Below are 21,888 nucleotides of genomic sequence, written 5' to 3'. Positions count from 1 at the left end.
GAACACCTTCATAAGTACTCTTGCACATCATTTGAACACCTTCATAAGTACTCTCATAATCATTTGTACACCTTCAAAAAACACCTTTGAATACTCACATAAACACCCTTGAACACCTTCAAAACACCTTTGAATAACCTCAAAACACCTTTGAACACCTTCAAAACACCCTTGAACACCCTTGATCACCTTCAAAAAAACAACATTTGAACACACTCAAAACACCTTTGAACACCTTTGAACATTTCCAAACAACACTGAAACACTTCCAAAAACACCATTTGAGTACTCCCAAATACACCACTGAATACTAAAACACCACTGAATACACTCAAAACACCACCAAAATCACCATGAAACACTTCCAAAAAACACCACTGAATACTACTAAAACACCGCTGAATTCAATCAAAACACCCTTCAACACCTTCAAAACACCTTTGAACACCTTTGAACATTTCCAAAAACACTATTTGAGTACTCCCAATTACACCACTGATTACTACTAAAACACCGCTGAATTCAATCAAAACACCCTTCAACACCTTCAAACACCCTTGAACACCTTCAAAACACTCTTGAACACACTCAAAACACCTTTGAACATTTCCAAAACACTATTTGAGTACTCCCAATTACACCACTGATTACTACTAAAACACCGCTGAATTCAATCAAAACACCCTTCAACACCTTCAAAACACCTTTGAACACCTTCAAAAACAACATTTGAACACACTCAAAACACCTTTGAACACCTTTGAACATTTCCAAAACACTATTTGAGTACTCCCAAATAAGATTTAACATCTCTAATTTATCTGCACTTACACATTTCATTAAATTACAACTCATCCCTCAGTCTCCAGACTAGGCATTTTCTCGTTTTTTACCCTTTTAGTTCATTAAAGTTATTAAGGGGACACAATACATCAGAAAAAAAGTCACAAAAACTAACTCAAACACTTTACTTTGAACACCCCCAAAACACACTCATAATCATTTGTACACCTTCAAAAAACACCTTTGAATACTCACATAAACACCCTTGAACACCTTCAAAAAACCTTTGAATAACCTCAAAACACCTTTGAACACCTTCAAAACACCCTTGAACACCTTCAAAACACCCTTGATCACCTTCAAAAAACAACATTTGAACACACTCAAATCACCTTTGAACACCTTTGAACATCACCAAAACACTCTCATAAATCATTTGAGTACTCCCAATTACACCACTGATTACTACTAAAACACCGCTGAATTCAATCAAAACACCCTTCAACACCTTCAAAAACACCTTTGAACACCTTCAAAACACATTTGAACACATTCAAAACACTCTCATAATCATTTGAACACACTCAAAACACCTTTGAATAACCTCAAAACACCTTTGAACACCTTCAAAACACCCTTGAACACCCTTGATCACCTTCAAAAAAACAACATTTGAACACACTCAAAACACCTTTGAACACCTTTGAACATTTCCAAACAACACTGAAACACTTCCATAAACACCATTTGAGTACTCCCAAATACACCACTGAATACTAAAACACAACTGAATACACTCAAAACACCACCAAAATCACCATAAACTAAGATCAACACCCACATCCCACAACACCCACAACCCACAACACCCACAATTTTTTCTCGTTTTATCTAATTTCATCAGAAAGTCACAACACCCACACCTCCCATTTTTTTTCTCGTTTTAACCCTTTTAGTTCATTAAAGTTAATAAGGGGACACACTACATCAGAAAAAGTCACAAAAACAACCCACTTATAACGTCTTTTCGGTATCTCTAGTTCGACAACAACACCCACATCCCACAACACCCACATCCCACATCCCACACACACACACACAGACACACACACACATACACACACACATCCCTAACCTAGCCTAACCTAACCTAACTTATCCTAACCTAACCTAACCTAACCTAACCTAACCTAACCTAACCTAACTTATCCTAACCTAGCCTAACCTAACCTAACCTAACCTTACCTAACTTATCCTAACCTAACCTAACCTAGCCTAACCTAACCTAACTTAACCTAACCTAACCTAACCTAACCGAACCTACCCTAACCTAACCTTACCTAACATAACCTAACCTAGCCTAACCTAACCTAACCTAACTTAACCTAACCCAACCTAACCTAACCTAACCTAGCCTAACCTAACTTAACCTAACCTAACCTAACCTAACCTACCCTAACCTAACCTAACCTAACCTATCTTAACCTTACCTAACCTAACCTAGCCGAACCTATCCTAACCTAACCTAAAATATATTGGAACACTTCCAAAATACATTAGAGTACTCCAGAATTACTTTGAACGACTCCATTTTTTTTTTCTTTGGATATTTCCAAATTAGTTTTGAAAACTTTATCGTAAAATCGAACATTATTTTCTTGTTGGTAAACACACTCAATGGTAGAAATATTTACTCGATTTCCGAATAGAAACACTTTCCTCGCTCTGAGAGACTCATTGTGGGTCACCCCTTCCCCCCCAACACCACTGGGTAATGCGGTTCACACCCAAGGTAGAACATAACACCTGCGTCAACTCAGGACAGACAGACGCCATGAAATGCGGGTAACATCCAAGGTAGAAAATCATCTCTTTCCAGACCAACTGTCTATCCTAACCTAACCTAACCTAACCTAACCTAATTCCTACCCTAACCTAACCTCACCTAACCGAACCTAACCTAACTCCATCAATCACCTCTATCCTAACCTAACCTAACCTAACCTAACCCAACCTAACTCCATCAAACACCTCTATCCTAACCTAACCTAACCTATCCTAACCTAACCTAACTCCATCAAACACCTCGAATACTACCTAACTTAACCTAACCTAACCTTACCTAACCTACCGAACCTAACCTAACCTAACCTAACCTATCCTAACCTGTCCTAACCTAACCTAACCTATCCTAACCTAACCTAACCTAACCTAACCTAACTTATCCTAAGCTAACCTAACCTAACTTATCCTAACCTAACCTATCCTAACCTAACCTAACTTATCCTAATCTAATCTAACCTAACCTAACTTATCCTAACCTAACCTAACTTATCCTAACCTAACCTAACCTAACCTAAAATAACCTAACCTAACTTATCCTAACCTACTCACTTTACTTTGAACACCTTCAAAACACTCTCATACATCATTTGAGACCCCCTTTTCTCAATATCTCTCATCCACAACCTTTATCATCTCACTACAGAACAACCCCAAGATTACTTCGAACACTCTCATAAAGCATTTGAGTACTCACATAAACACTTTTGAACATTTCCAAACAACACTGAAGCACTTCCAAAATATCATTTTGATTACTCCCAAATAAGATTTGACAGCTCTAATTTATCTACACTTACACATTTCATTAAATTACATCTCATCCCCCCAAACTCCTCCCTCATTCTCCAGACTTTACAACATTAGCACAAAAAAAAAACTAACTCATACACTTATGACATGAGACATTACCATATCTAACACACTGACTAACTTTGAACCAACTCTGAACACCACTGATCTTCTTCAAAAAATGCTCTGCACATCATTTGAACACCTTCAAAAAAAACACCATCAAACACCTCCGAATACTCCCAAAAATCACTACTGATTACTACCAAATCACCACTGAATACTACCAATCACCGTCAAAATCACCAGAAACTAAGTTTAACATCACCATCTAACATCCTTTTTATAGAAATCCCCTCAAATCACTATAACCAAGAACTCCCTCCCCATTTGGCGCATGAAAAAAAAAAAGCATGAACACAAACCTAATACGCAAACACTTAGTACATGATCACCATCAACTGAAAACATATCTTGTACACACACATAATATAAGACAATCACCAACTACAATCACCCATGTTCACTTACCTCAAAATCACTAATATCACAGAAAACAATCATTTTTATAAACATTTCACACACACACACACACAAAAAAAAAAAAAAAAATCATATTTGACAATATCTAAGCGCACTCACCTCACTACCACCAACACACGATGTCTCACCTCACAGGACCGACGAGCTCACCTCCAGTGACGTCACACTCCCATTGTGTTACTTGGTGGTTGGTAACATCACACCTAACCCCCCTTGTTTCAACCTGTTGTACCCTACATTATCTAAGAACACTATATCCAAGACGATTACCAGATTTTATGATCCCCAACACCAAGATCACAGAAAACACACATTTTTATAATTATTCACACAAAAATCACGATCACCAATTCCATATCATGTTTACCGTCATCTATCAACACTAATCACCAAGATCACCAAAAAATCTAAGATCATGCATCTCAAAACTACTATGATCACTGAAAACACTTATTTTTTAAACATTCGCACAAAAATAAGACATACACAAAAATACCACAACACTTCCACCAACATCTATAACATAACATGAGCACTATAACATATCACTATCACAAAAAAAAAAATAATACACAGACACCCACATATTATACATTTCAATTGCAAATTTAAGACATGAGACATACACACCAAATCTAAGACATTCACCTCCAACTAAGACATACACATCACCCTTAAAACTTCCTTCCTTATTCATTCCGTATATCTCCTAGAGCTGTTTTAACCCCGACGGATCCACCACGACGTAGGAGCCAGAGTGTAGTAGGTGGTGTTGGAGTGGTGATGGTTCCTCTGGCTCCTACGTCGTGATGGATCCGTCGGGGTTAAAACAGCTCTAGGAGATATACGGAATGAATAAGGAAGGAAGTTTTAAGGGTGATGTGTATGTCTTAGTTGGAGGTGAATGTCTTAGATTTGGTGTGTATGTCTCATGTCTTAAATTTGCAATTGAAATGTATAATATGTGGGTGTCTGTGTATTATTTTTTTTTTGTGATAGTGATATGTTATAGTGCTCATGTTATGTTATAGATGTTGGTGGAAGTGTTGTGGTATTTTTGTGTATGTCTTATTTTTGTGCGAATGTTTAAAAAATAAGTGTTTTCAGTGATCATAGTAGTTTTGAGATGCATGATCTTAGATTTTTTGGTGATCTTGGTGATTAGTGTTGATAGATGACGGTAAACATGATATGGAATTGGTGATCGTGATTTTTGTGTGAATAATTATAAAAATGTGTGTTTTCTGTGATCTTGGTGTTGGGGATCATAAAATCTGGTAATCGTCTTGGATATAGTGTTCTTAGATAATGTAGGGTACAACAGGTTGAAACAAGGGGGGTTAGGTGTGATGTTACCAACCACCAAGTAACACAATGGGAGTGTGACGTCACTGGAGGTGAGCTCGTCGGTCCTGTGAGGTGAGACATCGTGTGTTGGTGGTAGTGAGGTGAGTGCGCTTAGATATTGTCAAATATGATTTTTTTTTTTGTGTGTGTGTGTGTGTGTGAAATGTTTATAAAAATGATTGTTTTCTGTGATATTAGTGATTTTGAGGTAAGTGAACATGGGTGATTGTAGTTGGTGATTGTCTTATATTATGTGTGTGTACAAGATATGTTTTCAGTTGATGGTGATCATGTACTAAGTGTTTGCGTATTAGGTTTGTGTTCATGCTTTTTTTTTTTTTTTTCATGCGCCAAATGGGGAGGGAGTTCTTGGTTATAGTGATTTGAGGGGATTTCTATAAAAAGGATGTTAGATGGTGATGTTAAACTTAGTTTCTGGTGATTTTGACGGTGATTGGTAGTATTCAGTGGTGATTTGGTAGTAATCAGTAGTGTTTTTTGGGAGTATTCGGAGGTGTTTGATGGTGTTTTTTTGAAGGTGTTCAAATGATGTGCAGAGCATTTTTTGAAGAAGATCAGTGGTGTTCAGAGTTGGTTCAAAGTTAGTCAGTGTGTTAGATATGGTAATGTCTCATGTCATAAGTGTATGAGTTAGTTTTTTTTTGTGCTAATGTTGTAAAGTCTGGAGAATGAGGGAGGAGTTTGGGGGGATGAGATGTAATTTAATGAAATGTGTAAGTGTAGATAAATTAGAGCTGTCAAATCTTATTTGGGAGTAATCAAAATGATATTTTGGAAGTGCTTCAGTGTTGTTTGGAAATGTTCAAAAGTGTTTATGTGAGTACTCAAATGCTTTATGAGAGTGTTCGAAGTAATCTTGGGGTTGTTCTGTAGTGAGATGATAAAGGTTGTGGATGAGAGATATTGAGAAAAGGGGGTCTCAAATGATGTATGAGAGTGTTTTGAAGGTGTTCAAAGTAAAGTGAGTAGGTTAGGATAAGTTAGGTTAGGTTATTTTAGGTTAGGTTAGGTTAGGTTAGGTTAGGATAAGTTAGGTTAGGTTAGGATAAGTTAGGTTAGGTTAGATTAGATTAGGATAAGTTAGGTTAGGTTCGTTATTTTAGGTTAGGTTAGGTTAGGATAGGTTAGGTTAGGATAAGTTAGGTTAGGTTAGCTTAGGATAAGTTAGGTTAGGTTAGGTTAGGTTAGGTTAGGATAGGTTAGGTTAGGTTAGGACAGGTTAGGATAGGTTAGGTTAGGTTAGGTTAGGTTCGGTAGGTTAGGTAAGGTTAGGTTAGGTTAAGTTAGGTAGTATTCGAGGTGTTTGATGGAGTTAGGTTAGGTTAGGATAGGTTAGGTTAGGTTAGGATAGAGGTGTTTGATGGAGTTAGGTTGGGTTAGGTTAGGTTAGGTTAGGTTAGGATAGAGGTGATTGATGGAGTTAGGTTAGGTTCGGTTAGGTGAGGTTAGGTTAGGTTAGGAATTAGGTTAGGTTAGGAATTAGGTTAGGTTAGGTTAGGTTAGGTTAGGATAGACAGTTGGTCTGGAAAGAGATGATTTTCTACCTTGGATGTTACCCGCATTTCATGGCGTCTGTCTGTCCTGAGTTGACGCAGGTGTTATGTTCTACCTTGGGTGTGAACCGCATTACCCAGTGGTGTTGGGGGGGAAGGGGTGACCCACAATGAGTCTCTCAGAGCGAGGAAAGTGTTTCTATTCGGAAATCGAGTAAATATTTCTACCATTGAGTGTGTTTACCAACAAGAAAATAATGTTCGATTTTACGATAAAGTTTTCAAAACTAATTTGGAAATATCCAAAAAAATGGAGTCGTTCAAAGTAATTCTGGAGTACTCTAATGTATTTTGGAAGTGTTCCAATATATTTTAGGTTAGGTTAGGATAGGTTCGGCTAGGTTAGGTTAGGTAAGGTTAAGATAGGTTAGGTTAGGTTAGGTTAGGGTAGGTTAGGTTAGGTTAGGTTAGGTTAAGTTAGGTTAGGCTAGGTTAGGTTAGGTTAGGTTGGGTTAGGTTAAGTTAGGTTAGGTTAGGTTAGGCTAGGTTAGGTTATGTTAGGTAAGGTTAGGTTAGGGTAGGTTCGGTTAGGTTAGGTTAGGTTAGGTTAAGTTAGGTTAGGTTAGGCTAGGTTAGGTTAGGTTAGGATAAGTTAGGTAAGGTTAGGTTAGGTTAGGTTAGGCTAGGTTAGGATAAGTTAGGTTAGGTTAGGTTAGGTTAGGTTAGGTTAGGTTAGGTTAGGTTAGGATAAGTTAGGTTAGGTTAGGCTAGGTTAGGGATGTGTGTGTGTGTGTGTGTGTGTGTCTGTGTGTGTGTGTGGGATGTGGGATGTGGGTGTTGTGGGATGTGGGTGTTGTTGTCGAACTAGAGATACCGAAAAGACGTTATAAGTGGGTTGTTTTTGTGACTTTTTCTGATGTAGTGTGTCCCCTTATTAACTTTAATGAACTAAAAGGGTTAAAACGAGAAAAAAAAAATGGGAGGTGTGGGTGTTGTGACTTTCTGATGAAATTAGATAAAACGAGAAAAAATTGTGGGTGTTGTGGGTTGTGGGTGTTGTGGGATGTGGGTGTTGATCTTAGTTTATGGTGATTTTGGTGGTGTTTTGAGTGTATTCAGTGGTGTTTTAGTATTCAGTGGTGTATTTGGGAGTACTCAAATGGTGTTTTTGGAAGTGTTTCAGTGTTGTTTGGAAATGTTCAAAGGTGTTCAAAGGTGTTTTGAGTGTGTTCAAATGTTGTTTTTTTGAAGGTGATCAAGGGTGTTCAAGGGTGTTTTGAAGGTGTTCAGTGGTGTTTTAGTATTCAGTGGTGTAATTGGGAGTACTCAAATTGTGTTTTTTTTGGAAGTGTTTCAGTGTTGATTGGAAATGTTCAAAGGTGTTTTGAAGGTGTTCAAAGGTGTTTTGAAGGTGTTCAAGGGTGTTTGAAGGTGTTGAAGGGTGTTTTGATTGAATTCAGCGGTGTTTTAGTAGTAATCAGTGGTGTAATTGGGAGTACTCAAATAGTGTTTTGGAAATGTTCAAAGGTGTTTTTGAAGGTGTTCAAGAGTGTATTCAGTGGTGTTTTAGTATTCAGTGGTGTATTTGGGAGTACTCAAATGGTGTTTTGAGGTTATTCAAAGGTGTTTTGAAGGTGTTCAAGGGTGTTTATGTGAGTATTCAAAGGTGTTTTTTGAAGGTGTACAAATGATTATGAGAGTACTTATGAAGGTGTTCAAATGATGTGCAAGAGTACTGTTGAAGGTGTTCTGGGAGTATTCAGAGGTGATTTGGGGGTGTTCGAATGATGTTTTTGGAGTATTTCAGTGTTGTTTGGAAATGTATAAAGGTATTTTTTTTTGTGAGTATTCAAATGATTTATGAGTGTTTTGAAGATGTTCAAAGTAAAAGTGCGTATTAACTTCGTAATATGTAAAATTGTGAGTAGTGAATTTAACGAAAGTGGATGTAAGCGATGTGGTGACTTTCTGATGTACTGTGTCCCCTTATTAACTTTAATGAACTAAAAGGGTTAAAACGAGAAAAAAAAATGTGGGTTGTGGGTGTTGTGGGGTGTGGGTGAAGTGGGTTGTGGGTGTTGTGGGATGTGGCTGTTGTTGTCGAACTAGAGATACCGAAAAAAGATGTTATAAGTGGGTTGTTGTCGGGACTTTTTCTGATGAAATTAGCTAAAACGAGAAAAAATTGTGGGTTGTGGATGTTGTTGTTGTGACTTTCTGATGTACTGTGTCCCCTTATTAACTTCAATGAACTAAAAGGGTTAAAACGAGAAAAATTGGGGGTTATGAGTGAAAATTGTGAGGTGTTGGTTGGAGTGAGAGGGTTTGGGAGGGTGGGGAGGAGGTTACTTCGTGGGGAGTGACCTGAGATGAAATAGTTAAAAAAATGTCTAGACTTGTGTTGTAAAGAAATTGTGGGTATTAACGAAAAAATGTGCCTTTCTGATGTATTGTGTCCCCTTATTAACTTGAATGAACTGAAAGGATCGACAAGATTCAGCCTGTGTGCACGTGACGTCACTGCTATGTCCCCTTATTAATTAAAAGGGTATACAAGATTCAACCTGTGTGCTGGGTCAACACGTGACGTCACTGACCGCCGAGTAAACACCCTTCATTAGACCTGTAGTAAGCATGCCCCCATAGGAGGAGTCTATTTTGAATGCTTACCCCCAGAGGGGGGATTCCAAAAACTTGATCCGAGGAATTGGAGAATTTCGAAAACCCCACAGGGGGGGAATCCAAAAAAAAAACTTGATCCAAGGAGATGGAGAATTTCGAAAACCCCATAGGGAGGAATCCAAAAAACTTGATCCGAGGAGATGGAGTCATGGTATTGTCGAGAAATTTTTGGGGTTGGGGGGTGAAAGTGGGAGGGGGATCCGAGGAAGTGGAGACTTTGATATTGAGAAATTGTTTGGGGATGGGGGGGGGGTGAAAGGAGGGGTACCCAAAAAAACTTGATCCGAGGAATTGGAGAATTTCGAAAACCCCATAGGGGGGAATCCAAAAACCTTGTATTATCGAGAAATTTTTTGGGTTGGGGGGTGAAAGTGGGAGGAGGATCCGAGGAAGTGGAGACTTTGATATTGAGAAATTGTTTGGGGATGGGGGGTGAAAGGAGGGGTACCCAAAAAACTTGATCCGAGGAATTGGAGAATTTCGAAACCCCCATAGGGGGGGAATCCAAAAACCTTGATCCAAGGAGATGGAGAGCACAAGAAAATGAAATTCAAAAAAAAATCGAAAAAAATCGGAAAAAAATTCGAGGCGCGGGGGCGATCCGGACGACGCTGCAGAAGGCGCAGCAGAAGGTGCGGGCGGGGGTCGCGAAGGGCACGGGCGGGCGCGCGGGCGGGGCGCGCGGGCGGGCGCGCGGGCGGGGGGTCGCGAAGGGCGCGGGCGGGCGCGCGGGCGGGCGCGCGGCGCGACGGCGGGGTCGCGAAGGGGGGTCGTGGGCGGGGGTATTGGTTGGGGGGGGTCAAGGGTGAGGTAGTCTCGAGGGCGAGGTCATGGTCAAAACCGGAAGTAACACCTAGGTGTGAAAAGGTGACCCTCCAGCTGCTGGTCCTAGACCGGAAGGGTGCGCTCAGTGGAAGGCCTAAACCGGAAGGGTGCGCTCAGTGGAAGGCCCAAACCGGAAGGGTGCGCTCAGTGGAAGGCCAAAACCGGAAGGGTGCGCTCAGTGGAAAAAATGACTACTTATATATATATATATATATATATATATATATATATATATATATATATAATAATATATATATATATATATATATATATATATATATATATATATATATATATATATATATGTATATATATATATATATATATATATATGTATATATATATATATATATATATATATATATATATATATATATATATATATATATATATATATATATATATATATTATTGTGACCACGAACGAGTGGTATTGATCAATAACAACACTGCACGAGCCATGGACTCGAACCCATGCTGCTTTGGCCTGCCTCATGGTGGGCGGAAACACATGACGCCCTAATCCACCATGAGGCAGGCCAAAGCAGCATGGGTTCGAGTCCTTGGCTAGTGCAGTGTTGTTATTGATCAATACCACTCGTTCGTGGTCACAGTAATATAAAATACTGCTCGTTGAACTAGTACACCAAACAGGGACTAGAATGAAATTAGCCTAGAGTCATCCACACCACCGTGTGTCCTTGGGTAGGGAGTACAACATCCAGTTCCGCTGGATGCCCTACTTGTAAGGATCGTATGGTCCCGTGGATTAGGTGTTCTCGCCCTCCATGAGGCAGGCCAAAGCATCATGGGTTCGAGTCCTTGGCTAGTGCATATATATATATATATATATATATATATATATATATATATATATATATATATATATATATATAGAGAGAGAGAGAGAGAGAGAGAGAGAGAGAGAGAGAGAGAGAGAGAGAGAGAGAGAGAGAGAGAGAGAGAGAGAGAGAGAGAGAGAGAGGGAGAGAGAGAGAGAGAGGGAGAGAGAGAGAGAGAGAGAGAGAGAGATCAATTACCAAACGGGTGAGCTTATTTACAAACATTGGTTCTAATTCCACAGAAGGATTTGAATCTGCTCACTTTGCATCGAACTACAGCATTATTTATTGAGTTTAGATATTGTGTAATCGAATAGGGCTCATTATGTCTTCGTTTACTACTGCTAGATTAACAATCTGACAACACTGCCCACCAATTTGTTTACAGGGTGAACACATCTCCTTCAGTCTAACACATATTTAGTGTCGAAATACCTTTCCTATAAATTTCTCATAACACAGCTAAATATGAAATTACAGAGAAAAAGTTTAACGTTCTCTGAGCTGTTGCCTATCTCACATCCAGTTTTAGTGATAATGTTAGAATTCATATATATTTAATAAATAGCGGGCACAATGAATTCCTGAAGTACTCAGGTACTCAGGAATTCCTGAAGTACTCCTGAGGTACTCAGCACTAATAATTCTATTTTGTAATAAAGAATGGGCCTCAGAATCCGTCCAGGCAAATTCACTCTCATTGTCGACGACCAGTACACGCAATTATTTCGATTTACTTTACCATAGAACTTGAATGTTGCTAAGTCTGACGAAACCGTCTTGCTTACACAGTGTACAATGTTCGCCTTTCTTTGAAACCATTCATGAAACTGAGCTCTGAAATCAGAATCATCATAAACATGGCATGTAACTATTGGTCCATGTCTCACTAGCACGTTGCCGTACAGATTATCTTGGTGATCACGTAAATTATTGTCGCACTCTAGAAGATTTTTTACACTCTTTAGTGGGCACAATAAACTTTCGCGAACAGTTCAGAGGAGCTAGAACAATTTATGTTGGCTCCTGCTTAGGAGCTGAGGAATTCGTTAATAAAGAGAAAGTTCTTCTTGGGGGAAACGATGGTGCACGAGTTCAGCGACTCAGATCATGTATATTACAGGAAAATAGAAATTTTAGAGATGAAAACACTTCCGAAATCGACCAATGGTTGGAAGTTACATCCTAAACGGCAATATTGCCGTAGCGCACGTCCTGTAAATTTTCAACAAATTAATGACACAACATTCATGTAGTGGTAATAGAGGAAAGTCAGTTACTTTAGTCTCTTATCTTATATACTTAGCATTCTGTCCTAGGAACAAGCGAGATTAATTTTTAACACTTGCTTCAAAATAATTCTCACATATTTTCTCACGAAGCATTACATTTAGGCAAAAATATGATAAGAAAAAATTCATGCTTTCTCTCCACATAGCGGAGATAAGTATCGTATATGTGTCGAGGTAATCAATAATGATTCAAGGAATGGATTTTTCTCATACTTTTGTAAAGCAGCAAAGCCTCGGTTCGGCTATTTGATTACGTAGGTGCCAGCCGGACGCCAGAGCCCGCGCTTGATGCACAAGCAAGAGAGAGAGAGATGACATTTCCTTAGGTCTGACCTTCTAGAAACACTCACCCTTCAGCTGAATGATGAATTTCTCCGCCATACTCCTCCCGCCTCTTCACACAGACTGTCACACAGGTACACACACACACACACACACACACTGAATAGGCCAAGTGTCTTATCGAGAAGTGCCTTTGACAAAATGGTAACTAACACAGACACACACAAATGGAAAGTGATGTAGTGGAGACAGGCTCTATACATTGCTTTAAGAAGTGGTATGATGAAGCTCATTTAGCAGGGAGAGTGACCTAATAGCGACCAGTGAAGAGGTGGGGCCAGGAGCTGTGACTCGGCCCCTGCAACCACAACTAGACACAACTACACACACACACACACACACACACACACACACACACACACACACACACACACACACACATACACTGACCCTCATATTCACCTTGAGTAGTTCAGGCATTAAGGACATCACATATGAATGGCTCTTCGGAGCTAGCTATCACATGGTCCTGAGCTTCGAATACATTGTAGAATTATAAATGGAGAGGGAAGCAGCACGAGTAAGATGGGAGGAAAAAAAATGCAAAAGAGGGGACTAAACAGGCAAGCGGAATTTCCTGCATGAGGTACAGTGGGAGAGAGGACTGGTGGGAAAAACAATAAATGAAATTATGGAATATGTGATCACAAAATGCAAGGAGGCAGAGGAGAGGCTCGTACCCAAGAGCAACAGAAACAATACGAAGACCAGAACGAGCCCTTAGTTCACTCAAAGTTTTAGAGAAGCCAAATCTAAGTGTGCTAGAGAATGGGAAAAGTACAGAAGACAAAGGACCCAGGAAAATAAGGAGATTAGCCGAAGAGCCGGAAACGAAAATGGATGGATAAGGATGGAGGCCCAGTGGCAATACAAGAATGACATAGTATCGAAAGGAAAATCTGACCATAAGCTGTTTTACAGCCACATCATTAGGAAAACAACAGTCAAGAACCAGGTAATCAGGCTGAGGAAGGAAGGAGGGCAAATCACAACAAAAGACCAAGAATTATGTAAAGGGCTCAAAACGAGATTCAAGGAAGTATTTTCAGTGGAGACAGAAAGGACTCCAGCAAACCGGGTTGGTAGGGTGCTCCAACAAGTGCTGCACTACACAGTCGAGGAGGAGGAGGAGGTGAAGAGGCTGCTATGCGAGTTAGATACCTCCAAGGCAGTGGGACTGGACAACACCACTCCGTGGGTCCTGAGCAGGGGTACTGTGTGTGCCACTAAGAACTCTCTTCAACACATCTCTCGAATCAGGGCAACTACCTGAGGTGTGGAAGACAGCAAATGTAGTCCCAATCTTTAAGAAAGGAGACAGACAGGTAGCATTAATCTACAGACCAGTGACACTGCATATATAGTATGCAAAGTCATGGAGAAGCTCATCAGGAGAAGACTGGTGGAGCACCTAGAAATCAAAGAGCTTATACACAATATCGAGCACGGCTTCTGGGAGGGGAACTCCTGTGTCACAAACCTATTGGAGTTTTAAGACAAGGTGACAGAAGTAAGGCAGGAGAAAGAGATGGGGGTGGGTAGACTGCTTTTCTTGGACTGTAAGAAGGCTTCCGAAGCAGTTCCACACAAGAGATTAGTGAAAAAACTAGAATAGCAGGCAGGAATAACAGAAAACGCACTGCAATAGATCAGAGAATATCCGACAGGAAGGAAACAACGAGTGATGGTACGTGACCAAGTGTCAAGGCGGGCGCTTATGACGAGCGGGCTCCACAAGGGTCAGTCCTAGGGCCGATGCTATTTCTGGTATACGTGAATAACATAACGATAGGGATAGATTTAGAGGTGTCCCTGTTTGCAGACGATGTGAAATGTGAAGCACCCCGTTTGCAGACGATGTGAAACTAATGCAGAGAATTCAAGTGGGTGAGTATCAGGTAGGACTATATTAGGATCTGGACAGGCTACAAGCCTGGTCCAATAACTGGCTCCTGGAGTTTAACACCACCAAGTACAAAATCATGAAGATTGGGGAAGGTTAAAGAAGACTGCAAACAGAGTACAGGCTACTGGGGCCAAACACCGTAAATTTCAGGCAAGGAAAAGTACCTTGGGGTAAGTATAATACCGATCACTTTTTCTGAGATGCACATCAACTAAATACCTGCTGTAGCATATTGGTGCCTGGCAAACCTGAGAATAGCAATTCTACACCTGATTAAGAAATCATTCAAGACTCTGTACAACGTGACGTGATGGCTAGGGAAGGAAAGTTTCAGAGATGAGACACTGCAACAAGGGGTCACAACTGGAAGTTGAAAACTCGGATGACGCATAGGGATATTAGGAAGTATTTCTTCAGTCACACAGTTGTCAGGAATTGGAACAATATGGAAGCACGATCCATACATAGCTTTAAGAAGATGTTCAATAAAGCTCATGGAGAAGGGAGAGAGTGGATCTAGTAGTGACCAGCAAAGAGGCAGAGCCAGGAGATATGACTTGACCCCTGCAACCATAACTAGGTTAGTAAACACATACACACAGACACACACACACACACACACACACACACACACACACACACACACACACACACACACACACACACACACACACACACGACCCCTGCAACCAGAACTAGGTGAGAACACACACACACACACACACACACACACACACACACACACACACACACACACACACACACACACACACACACACACACACGCACACACACGCACACACACACACACACACACGCACACACACACTATCCCCCCTTCCCACTCTCTCTCAACCTCTCTATCATATAGTCTCCTTCCCTTCCTCTCTCCATCTCTCTTCCCTTTACAACTCCCCCACCCCCCACACACACACAAACACACACACACACACACACACATACACACACACACACACACACATACACACGCACACGCACACACACGCACACACACACACAAACAGCACACACACACACACTACTACACCTAACCTGTCTGAGTGTCTCTGGGTGACTCTCCCTCTCCTTTTACGCCCATTCCCACTCTCTCTCCACCTCTCCATCACCCTGTCCCCCTCCTTCCCTCCCTCCCCCATCTCTCTCCCTATTACAACCAACCCCCCCCACACACACAAACACACACACTACAACACCTAACCCATAAAAAAATGGTGGCTCAGTGTGGAAGTTGAAGGCTCGGGGGATCAGAGGAAGATGGTTCTGGTAAGGAAGAATGGATGGAAGAGCAATGTAAGTGGATGGAACAAGGATGGGAGAGCAAATTAGGTGAGCTTCCTGCGAAACTGGAGAAAAGGATGGAGGTGGAGAAGAAGAAATGGGAGTCACAAGCCAAAGCCACAGAAACCAAGATATGGGCTCTAGAATATGATGTAAATTGGCTGAAGCGATTCACAGGCTATTGCCGAGAGGAGACACAGCATCTGAAGCAGGGACACCCTTACTGAATGAGGAGCCCTGTGGAAAGGAAGGAGATATGACTTACACTAAGGCTCTATCAGTCCACCAAGCAGGGCCAAGGAATGAAAGATTAGAGATGTTGGGAGCAGGGATAGCAGTAAAGGAGGGGGCAGAGGGTGGAGAGGGGTTAGGTCCCATGCAGAGGCACAACCATGCCACCAAGAGATACAGGAAAAAATAAAGGAGTCAATGGTCATGGACAAATGGGACCCAGAGACACAGAAGGAAAGGCAATGGAATGAGGAGAGGGAGAAGTCAGTGTTTATTCATGGGCTTCAGGAGAGTGAGGGGAAGACACACAATGAAAGATGGCAGAAAGAAAAGCAAGAGATTGAAAACATCATCAGAGAAATAGGCGAGGAGGACATGACTGAGACAGTAAATTTTCAGAGAGCTGGAGGGTAACTGAAAAGGAGAAATTAGCCAGTCAAACTGATTTTCAAGACAGAATTGGTTCAGAACATGATCCTGCAAGAGAATCCACAGCTGAAGGAATCATCAACATGCAAAAGGGTGTTACTAGACTGAGACAGAACAAGAACAGTATGACAGCAGCTGAGGGAGAGGACACAAAAACAAAAGGGGCTAGGAAGAGAGACAAGGAGAGAGTCAGCAGAGGACAACCAGAGCAGGACAGAGCAACAAGTGCAATCCTGGTGGCTAAAGCTCCTGCTTCAAACATGGAAGGCCCGGGTTCGATTCCCGGCGGTGGAAACATTTCAAAGCGTTTCCTTGCACCTGTTGTCCTGTTCGCCTAGCAAATAGGTACCTGGGTGTTAGTCGACTAGTGTGAGTCGCATCCTGGGGGACGAGGTTGAGGACCCAATTGGAAATAAGTTAGACAGTCCTCGATGATGCACTGACTTTCTTGGGTTATCCTGGGTGGCTAACCCTCCGGAGTTAAAAATCCGAACGAAATCTTATCTTATCTCATCATACATGGAACCACCCCCAGAACCCTACAACCACGCTATCCCAACACAAACCAAAATTCACACTTACAGCCCCCACCCCACACTATGCTGTCAAATCCCATAGCACACTGTCAGTTCCTGCACCCTCACAGACCCCCAGAACACAATGTTGGAGAGGAAACTGAAGGCACAGTACACCAACACTGATGGAATAACGAATAAGTGGGAGGAGTGGCATGAAAGAGGCATCACCAGACATCATAGCTCTCACAGAAACCAAGCTCACAGGAATGATTAAAGATTCCATCTTTCAATGGGATATCAGATCCTAAGGAAAGACAGAGAGAACAGAGAGGGGGAGGAGTGGCATTGCTCATCAAAAACCAATGGGATTTTGATGAGCTGGAGACTGCATAATAGGAAAACTTCAGTCTAGAGGTCCCAAGGTGGTAATTGCAGTGGTGTATAACCCACCACACAACAGCAGGAGGCCAAGGCAAGAGTATGATGAGAGTAATAGAGCGATGGTTGACACACTGGCTGAAGTGGCAAGAAGGGCTCATGTGAGCAGGGCAAAGCTGCTGATTATGAGTGACTTCAATCACAAGGAATCGACTGGGAGAACCTGGAGCCACATGGAGACCTAGAAACATGGAGGGCTAAGAGGTGGTACTGGAAAACCTCAAGTACCAACACGTAAGGGACACTACCTGAGAGAGAGGAGAGGATGAGCCAGCAAGGCTGGACCTAGTATTCACCTTATGTATTGCAGATATTGAGGACATCACATATGAAAGACCCCTCAGGGCCAGTTATCATGTCGTTCTGAGCTTCGAATACATAGTAGAGTTACAAGTGGAGAGGGAAGCAGGAAGGGCAGGACGAATGAAGCCAAACTACAAGAGAGGGAACTACACGGGCATGAAGAATTTCCTGCACAGGGTTCAGTGAGACAGAGAACTGACAGGGTAGTCAGTAAACCAAATAATGGAAAATGTGACAATAATATGCAAGGAAGTTGAGGAGAGGTGTGTACCTAAGGGTAAGCGAAATAACTAGTAAGCCAGGATGAGCCCTTGGTTTACCCAAATGTGTAGAGAGGCCAAAACCAAATGTGCTAGAGAATAAAAGAAATATAGAAGGCAAAGGGCCCAGGAGAATAAGGAGAGCAGTCACAGAACCAGAAATGAATATGCGCAAGTAAGGGAGGCCCAACGATAATACGAAAGTGAAATATCAGCGAAAGCCAAATCTGACTTGAAGCTGTTGTACAGCCACATCAGGCGGAAAACAACAGTCAAGGACCAAGTAATCAGCCTGAGGAAGGAAGGTGGGGAGATCACAAGAAACGATCGTGAAGTATGTGAGGAGCTCAATATGAGACCGAAAAAGTGTTCACAGAGCAGACAGAAGAGACTCCAGAAAGACAGAGACGTGGGGTACACCATAAACTGTTGGACGCAATGCATACAACCGTGGAAGAAGTGAAGAGACTGCTAAGCAAGCGATACCTCAGAGGCGATGGGGCCGGATAACATCTCTCCATGGGTCCTGAGACAGGGGGAGAAGATTATCAGAAGAGTGGTGGAGCACCTAGAAAGGAATGAACTAATCAGTGACAGCCAGCACGGTTTCAGGGAGGGAAAATCCTGTCACAAACAAAAGAGACAGAGTGGTCAGTAGGATGCATTTTCTTGGACTGTAAGAAGGCGTTTGACAGTTCCATACAAGAGATTAGTGTAAAAGCTGGAGAACCAGGCAAGTATAACAGGGAAGGCACTGCAATGGATCAGGGAGTACCTGGTACAGCGAGTCATGGTACGTGGAGAGGTGTCAGAGTGGGCGCCTGTGACGAGCAGGTTTCCACAGGACCGGTGCTGTTTCTGGTATTTGTTAACAACATGATGGAGGGAACAGACTCAGAAGTGTCCCTGTTTGCAGATGATGTGAAGTTGATGACATGGACCAGGCATAACTACAAAGGGATCTGGACAGGCTGCAGGACTGGTCCAGCAACTGGCTCCTGGAGTTCAACCCCACCAAGTGCAAAGTCATGAAGATCGTGGAATGGCAAAGAAGATTGCAGACGGAGTACAGTATAGGGAGCCAGAGACTACAAACCTCACTCAAGGAAAAGGATCTTGGGGTAAGTATAACATTGGGTACATCTCCTGAAGCGCACATCAACCAAATAACTGTTGCAGCATACGGGCTCCCTTGAAACCTAAGAACAGCATTCCGACATCTCAATAAGGAATCGTTCAGGACCCTATACACCGTGTACGTTAGGCCTATATTGAAGTATGCAGCACCAGTTTGGAATCCACACCTAGCCAAGCACGTAGGAGAGGTTAAGGGAAATCGACCAGACGACATTGGAGGACAAGAGAGATAGGGGGGAAATGATAACCACATATAAAATAGGAATCGACAAAATGGACAGAGACAAGATGTTCCCGAGGTGGGACACAGCAACAAGGGGTCACAGTTGGAAGTTGAAGACTCAGATGATTCACCGGGATGTTAGAAAGTATGTCTTCAGTCACAGAGTTGTGAGGAAGTGGAATATTCTGGGAAGTTATGTAATGGAGGCAGGATCCATACATAGCTTTAAGAAGAGGTATAATAAAGCTCATGGAGCAGAAAGAGTGACCTAGTAGCAGCATGTAGGTAGGGCCAGGTGGTATGACTCAACCCCTGTAACCGCAACTAGGTGAGTACACACACACACACACACACACACACACACACACACACACACGCACACACACACACACATATATATACAAGCACGCGTGCAGATAAACACACACACTCATACATACAAACACACACTCAAACACTTAAACATACACACACACACATGCACACAAACACATAAATACACAGATGCACACAAACACACATATGCACACAAACACACATGCACACAAACACACACATACGCACACTACGGGGCCAGGAGCTATGACTCGACCCCTGTAACCGCAACTAGGTGAGTACACACACACACACACACATACACACACACACACACACACACACACACACACACACGCACACACACACACACACATATATATATACAAGCATGCTAAGCGTTCTAGTGGTACACTCTGTAATCACAATTTTACTACATGTAAACCAAACAATAACCAAATTTCTGTAAACTCAGCATTGTAATCCTTATAGAGAATAAACTTTGAATTTGAATTTGAATTTGAATTTGCAACCACACTTAGGTGAGTGTACACGATCACACACGAATGTGTGTACACGTACTCACGTATGCAAGTGCATGCACACACGTGTGTTAACAAGAGAGGTCAGGAACTGTGAATCGACCCCTGCAATCACATATACTTGAGTACACACGCATGCATGCATGCACGCATACACTCTCTCATAAGAATACACAGCTGTCTATTCACAGAAAGGGCAGGGACTGAGTCTTTCACGAGTTAGTTGCAATCCAAAAACGCTAGTGCATCCTAACCTGGAAGCCAGAGGGGTGCAGAAATGGGAATACAAAAATCAGGACGAAGAGGTAGATGAGCCGAGGAAGAATGTTCTGAGAAGGAAGTTTGGGTAGCAGGGGTCAGTTGCATGACGGAACAAGACTGAAAAAAAAGGTATAGCGACTTTTGCAGAGCGATAGAGGAGATGCCTGCAGTGATAAAGGAATGAGAAAGATGAGCTGCAGATGCTGAGACAAAGATAAGAGCCTGGACGAGAAATAATTAAATGATCTTAAGTGGGAAATAGAGCTGAGGGACTAAAGGGGCAATGAGATGTGAGCAGGAGCAGTAATGAGAAGCAAGGGGACTGAAGGAAGGGAAGGAGCTAAGAAGATCTTTGTGGGGATGCAATAAGACAACCAACAGGTGCAGGAGATAACATGGGAGACAGCAAAGGAGTTCCTCAAATTGGATACACAGATATGAAGGGAAGGGAGATGGAAAAAGGAGAGGTGTCACTGAGCTTCAGGAGGCTGAAGGAAGTACTTATGATGAAATATGACTGGAGATTAATGATATCATTACACTAATGAGCAGGTAGGGTATGTCCCAGGTGACAATTTTTCAGAAACTTGGTAGTCAAGGGAGAAAAGTCAGTCAAATTGATATCATAAGTTTGTTTGTGTCGTTATTGCCATGGGCCCCTTGGGGCTCATGGCCCCAAGGGACCATGCCAGCGAGGGAGAGAGGAGTAGGCTTTGTTGACTCTAGGATGCCTGGGCGCCAAGTGAGGGAGATGCGGGGTGATGCCATTTCAAGTGTTATGCCCACCAGGCTTGCCCTCTTGAGAGATCTATGGGAACTAGACATGTAGGTTAGTCTACATTGACCCTCATGACAAAAATAATATAAGATACGCTCATACAGTGAAAACCACGGTTAAGGGAAACAGAAAAATATTGCAGGGTGTAGTTCAATTCAGTGGTGATTGCTAAAGCAGATACTAAGTGTACTAGGGACTGGAAAAGAGAAATAAATATTATTGTATATGAGTAAAAGAGCGAAGAGTGAAAATGGCAGGCATTAGGGGGATACAGGCTGCCATAATTATATTTATGTTTCTTCTTCAATTCCATGAAGAAAGAAATCAGTCATGGGGGCTGGAAAAGGTGAATGGAGTAACAGCACCCTGGACAGTAAAAGCCCAACAGTTGCCATCCTACCAGAAAAGTAAATGTCACTATCGCTGCAAGGTATGGCAACACCG

The 21,888-nt window shown here is 42.0% G+C and overlaps 1 protein-coding gene across 2 annotated transcripts in view; it reads right to left on the bottom strand.

Moving 5' to 3' along the window:
- Window positions 1–21,888, bottom strand: part of LOC128688871 (uncharacterized protein DDB_G0284459) — a 156,556-nt gene that overhangs the window by 72,421 nt on the left and 62,247 nt on the right. The gene's annotated exons all lie outside the window — the stretch shown is intronic.

This window comes from Cherax quadricarinatus, chromosome 16 (assembly GCF_038502225.1).
Source record: "Cherax quadricarinatus isolate ZL_2023a chromosome 16, ASM3850222v1, whole genome shotgun sequence".
Classification (NCBI taxonomy): Eukaryota; Metazoa; Arthropoda; class Malacostraca; order Decapoda; family Parastacidae; genus Cherax; species Cherax quadricarinatus.
The sequence above is the reverse complement of the archived record's forward strand: the minus strand, read 5'-3'. Positions and strand labels throughout refer to the sequence as shown.